Genomic DNA, 6,000 nt, shown 5'->3' on the forward strand with positions numbered 1-6,000 from the left:
CGCCTTTTTTCAACCGAAACTGGCCGAGAAAAATGCTGTGTTGCCATACTTACTGAACGCCCCTCGTAGAATACAGTACGTTGTGCCGGGCGCTCGGTATTTGTCAACGTAGATATCGTCGGCAATGTTCACGCAGATGTGATAGGACCACTCCTGTTCTTCGCGTATTAAACTACCTGTCAAACAGGTTGGGCCGCAGTCTAACACTGTTTGTTGACACTTTAGTGTATAGGACGGGAAACTACGGAGAAGTTAAATCAAAATGGCTGAAGGAGTCTTTGAGCCTGACTTCTCCACGAAACTAGACTTAAGATATAATGGATTTGTTGAGTCCAAGCATGCATTGACTTTTTGTTATAGGGCGACCTTAAAAATTCTGTTTCCTGCCGTAAATATGAGTAGAAATAACAACCTACACTGCTTGAAACTTCCAATGTGATTTAGGAACGTGAAAAGCTAGTAGAAAGCGTAAACTACCCTGCCATTAGATAAAGGTGAATAATGAAACAGTAACAAAGAAAACCAGAGGGAATAAGAAATGTTTTGGATTTGCTGCTTTTAAATATCCCGGGCACATGTGAGTGTGGTAGCACTCGAGGCAGCCAGTGAGAACCTATGATTTCGTGCGGTTGTAACTAAAGCTCAGCTACTGACCTAGGTCCATTGTGGGCCTTAATTATCGTATGGCAACGAAATGTGGTCGATATTTCAACACGTAAGTGCGGAACCGATTTACGCTGGGAAAAATTAGTTGAAATGGTCACCAGGTGCAAATCTGGCGCTGTGAATGCAAGAAAGACGTATAGAAATGTTTCTGTATGTAATGGACTAAGAACTGGTCGTGGGCAGAAAATGTCCAACAAGTGAGAGAGGAATAATGTTGATTTTATTACTGACCGCCGCGTACAGACTTTGTTCAAAATCAGCATCGGAGACGTCGACAAGATGCTGTACACCGCCAGGTATGCTCCTGGTGGCCAAAATTGGAACTACTTTTCTCCGCCGTAAATCACTTCTGCATTAATACATTAGCATGTTTTGCTGCTGTATAGCCATTTCAGCAGACACGACCTCCGTGAGTAGCTGTACTTTCATTATAAAGAGCCTGTATATCTGCTCAAGATGAGTCTGAATGCACAGGAAAGAAAGAAAGTCTCCAACCAACGACGGCCAGAGTGTCTCTGTATTTGAATATTGTATGTTAACTGGGGACCTAGACACGACGGAGAGGCTCCGTCCCCGCCGCAGCCGCAGTGGTCCACAACTCCACGACGACTACCGCAGTCCACTTCACACCTCCGCCGCCCCACACCGGGCCCAGGGTTATTGTGCGGTTCGACCCCCGGTGGACCCCCCCCCCACCCCCCCCCCGCCTCCCCGGGGAACGTCTCACACCAGATGAGTGAAACCCCTATGTTTGCGTGGTAGACTAATGGTGGTGTACGCGTACGTGGAGAACTTGTTTGCGCAGCAATCGCCGTCATAGCGTAGCTGAGGCGGAATAAGGGGAACCAGCTCGCATTTGCCGAGGCAGATGGAAAACCGCCTAAATACTATCCACAGACTGGCCGGCCCACCGGGCCGCGACACAAGTCCTCCGGGCGGATTCGTGCCGGGGACCAGGCGCTCCTTCCCGCTCCGGAAAGCCGTGCGTTAGGCCGCTCGGCTAACCGGGCGGGCGTTTCTGTAATTGCTGGGAGGAACTCCAAGTGTTGTTTGGACTGTAGGTCGGTGATAAAATAGTTAGTCCAGGGACCAAATGAATTTACGAACCTGCAGGACACGGAATTTGCAGGTTCTAGTACAGTTAATAGAAAACTAAACATTAATTAGGAATTCTGATAGAATTAACACTTTTTGGCAAGTTGACTTTTCTTTAGAATGGGGAAAGATGGGGTTAGTCTAACGAACTAAATTCGGTCTGAACAGATCTTGAAAGACAACAGTACCGACCGACTGTCGCATCATCCTCAGCGCATAGGCGTCACCGGAAGCGTTTATGGAGGGACATACGGTCTAACACCACACTCCCTGTCATTGTCAGTTTACGAGACAGGAATCACTGATTCTCAACTAGGTAGCTCTTCAATTTGCCTCACAAGGGCTGAGTGCACCCAACTTACCAACGGCGCTCAGTGGACCCAGACGGACAACCAGCCAAGTGTTAGCCAACCCCGATAGTCTTTAACTTCGGTGATCTGAAGGGAATTTGTTTTACTAGAACGACAGATCTGTTAGCTCAAGGGAAATGAAGGATTCTAATAAATGATTGAATTGGGAACATTGAGAATCCAAGACGATCAGTTAAACATAAGGATTTGCCCAGGATGAAGTTTACAGCATAGAGAAAAAAGACGGAGACACATATACTTACTGTGGTAGGACACTGATGTTATGTCTGGTGTGAGGCACTTCAGGTTCTGCTGGAAGGTCGCTCAAGACTTCGGTTGTTAGAGTAAGCAATATTGGTCATGCAGAGTCATTTCATTTCTGAACGACATCTGAAGTCCATGCTGACCTGCATACAGCCTTCGCGCAAATATGCTCAGGAGTCACCTCTTACCAAAGCACCTACCACGCACCACCTTTTAATAACAAACACGTAAGCACCCAACTTCCTACTGTCAAGATTCTGTTTGTTTCAAGGCAACAACTAAAACTCGAGAAAGTGACCCTGAGATAGCCATTAACAGAACAGGCAAAATGTTGTTTTCTTCCTTACATTAGAGAGTGATGGAAAGATATTACTTGTTCTGCTTCGCCGGTGGCTGTGGCCGAGCGGTTCTACGTGCTTCAGTCCGTAACCGTCCTGCTGCTACGGTCGCAGGTTCGAATCCTGCCTCGAGCATGCATGTGTGTGATGTCCTTAGGTTAGTTAGATTTAAGTAGTTCTACGTCTAGGGGGCTGATGACCTCAGATATTAAGTCTCATTGTGCTTAGAGCCATTTGAACCATTTGTTCTGCTTCCAATATTTCCAAGTATGTTATTAAGAAACCCTGCGAAGGCTATCTGACATTTTCTGAAAACGTGTTTGTGTTAAGTTATTTTCTGGGTTCCCTCCGCTTCTTATGGATTCTTCGGAGTTCATTATCTTCCTTTTGTATGTTAATACGTACGTTTTGTTGGTTTTATTCCGCTGGATTCTATATGGACGTTCCTAATTTCATGGTCCTGTATGCGTATGTTACATATAAGTGGCTATTGGTGTTACCGATTGACATCTACTGGTTTACTTTATAGGCTATTGTTACATATAAAGAAAGAATTTGCCACGCGAGATGTTCATCGGCAGTTGTTCGTCCGCGTGTATCGTGTATGCTAGTTTTAATCCTGTGGATACATACTGACAATAGATGTTACTAACGTTTGCAACCCTGTTTTACGTCCAGTAAATTTCCTGGAATTATAAGAAACGTTGCTAACTTTTTCTTTGTTACTTTGGAGATATTGCATTTAAGGACTTTTACTTACACAAGTTACACATTCGCCATGCTAGTGTGGTGGTGGACTACAGGGATGTGACTGTGTATAGAAATAACAATGGAGCATGTGTTTCTAGTTTTTTGTGACTTCAGCACCGATTGTGTTGAACGTTTGTTCATAGTTTTTGATCCAGTGTTTAGCTACTCCAGCTGTTTGGTATTATGTTATTAGTTTGTTTAGTAGTTGTTGTTGTTGGTTTTGTACTCCATAATTGTAGAGGTTCAGATTAGGGATATATCTGATGTCGATTGTTTTGCTGGTGAAAGTCGTTGTACTCTTGGAACCCGTCGCGTACATTACATAATTAGAGAATTTAATTATCGGAGTAAAAGATAAAAATATGTTGAAAAAAGAGAGAAGGAAAAAGATTAAGCAATGTAAGTTAGATGCCGAATTTCGTTTTGCATAGATAACGATAGTATATTTTTATTATGTAATTTTATGTCGTGATTTATCCACTTTTTAGTACCAAACTATGATTTTTATTGTCTGTACATTCTTATTTTTCTAACATGCCATGTACGTTTTCATACACAGAGGCAAGAAGATGACGCTTTTCGCTTTGAAACCGGTTGCATGTTGGGTTTCAATACAGCTGTTGGTTTCAGTTATCATTATTCAAGTATTTCTTGTTCAGCTGGATTACCAGATGTATACAAGATGGTCGGAAACGGTCTGAAAACCCAGCAAGGGCCTTGCAGTGTAGAATATGTTGAGAAATAACTATTAAGAAAGAAATTCAATGCGTTGCGCCGTTTCCGAGTTAATTAGCATTGAATTTAGCCAGTCAGGCCGGTGAGTTTGCAAATTCAACCGGACATCCATAGACGGTGACTCCAAAAATGTTCTTCATTTGGTTTCCTAAAACTGAAAAGGAGGGTGATTCAAAAATTGAACATGGGACGTCAGTAAGCATCGAGCCCGAGCCAAAAGCTGAGCAGTCTCGTGCGCTGTCAGCAACGCTATGAGAACAACTGATACTAATCGTATCTGGCGGGCCGTTTGAATGCGCTCGCGCAACGGCCTGATTGGCTAACTTCAATACTAATTAACTCGGAAACGCCTCAACACATCGAATTTTCGTCTTAACAATTATTTCTCAGCATAGCCTACCCTGAAGTACCCTTACAAGCTTTTCAGACTGTTTCTGACCGCTCTCTACTAATTCTGATATTAAGAATTTCTTTTTTTACGAGCTGAACGAAGTAACTCATTCTGCTTGAACTATGTTCTTAGCATGAAGCATATTTGAAATGTTCATATATGAGTGAATTCGATAGTCACGAAATTGGGTATTTGTTCTGTCACCGGCTTAGTTATCGGGAGAATTGCAGCTGACCTCCAAGTGCTGAGTTGGTGCATTGCTGAGACACTGGACTCGCATTCGGGAGGATTTCCGTTCAAGTCCCCGTCCGGTCATCCAAATTTAGATTATCTACGATTTCCCTAAATCGTTTAAGACAAATTCCGGAGTGGTTCCTTTGAAACAGCGCGGCCGAATCCTCCAATCTGAGCTTGTGCTCCATCTCTAATGGCCGACGCCGACGGAATGTTAAATTCTAATCTTTCTTTCTTTCCTTTTTTCCTTCCTAGCTTTGTGCTGCCTGTGTAATTACTTCTGTACTGAATGGCCTTTAAAATCAAATCTTTTATCATTTCTTCCTCCCTGTGAGAGAGTACAAAAGAGCTCCTGTGTAGATTGAGAACAAAAAAGATGCAAACCATCTGCAACAATCTTACTCTGCGAAAGACTAATTTTGCTTTGCGATGCGCTGAAGAAACCTGGGAAAAAGTGTTTTACCGAACACTTGTCCCTGATCCTATCACGTCACATCGCAGCGGAACGTACATGGAAGAGTAGATAATGGTGGTGTTGTGGGGTCGCCGATAGAGAGGTACGGAGGGAAAAAAAAAGGGTGGGTCACTCTATTCGTCTTGTACGATGACTGTAATCCTCTGATTCCGATAATCTATGTTCATAACAATTTCTAAGAAAATCTTACTACTATAGGCAGTGGAAGGAGTTCCACAACAAAACTGACGGTGAACGTCGACTTACTTTCCGCAGGGAAGGCGTTCCGCGCGGTGCAGCTGTGAGGCCAGTTCTGACACAACTGTTTCCTCCCGAGTCCGCGTTAGCAGATAACAGAGGCAGTCCGGGTGTCCTCAGGCGCAAGTTGTCACGTGACCGGACACCTTAACGCTCAGCGAAGAACTAGGTCAAGTACCAGCGGTCTATCCAAACACCTAGAGTCGCTTAACTCGCCATGTACGTATCAAGCTAACATGTAACTTGTTATCGACCGCTGAAACGTCCCCTTAGAAAAATTTATGAATGACTGTTCTGATGAACCTCTTACGCTATTTGCTGTTCAAGCAGCTGGGCAAAACTGAACGTACTCAGACATTACTCTCTTTACTTATTCTGATCAACACTAAACTGACACACAATATTTTTATTAGCGCAACGCAATCTGACTTTCAAAAATCCCTACAAAAGAATGGCCCTGACTAA

At 43.7% G+C, this 6,000-nt stretch overlaps 1 protein-coding gene across 1 annotated transcript in view; it reads right to left on the minus strand.

Annotated features, from left to right (window-relative positions):
• LOC126475119 (myrosinase 1-like) overlaps positions 1–5,612 on the minus strand; it is a 186,388-nt gene extending 180,776 nt beyond the window's left edge. The window contains exon 1 of the mRNA XM_050102713.1: positions 5,545–5,612. The gene's annotated coding sequence lies outside the window, so the exon portion shown is untranslated. The remainder of the gene's footprint in view (positions 1–5,544) is intronic.
• Between the last annotated feature and the right edge of the window lie 388 nt (positions 5,613–6,000).

The sequence above is a fragment of the Schistocerca serialis genome, chromosome 1 (assembly GCF_023864345.2).
Source record: "Schistocerca serialis cubense isolate TAMUIC-IGC-003099 chromosome 1, iqSchSeri2.2, whole genome shotgun sequence".
NCBI lineage: Eukaryota > Metazoa > Arthropoda > Insecta > Orthoptera > Acrididae > Schistocerca > Schistocerca serialis.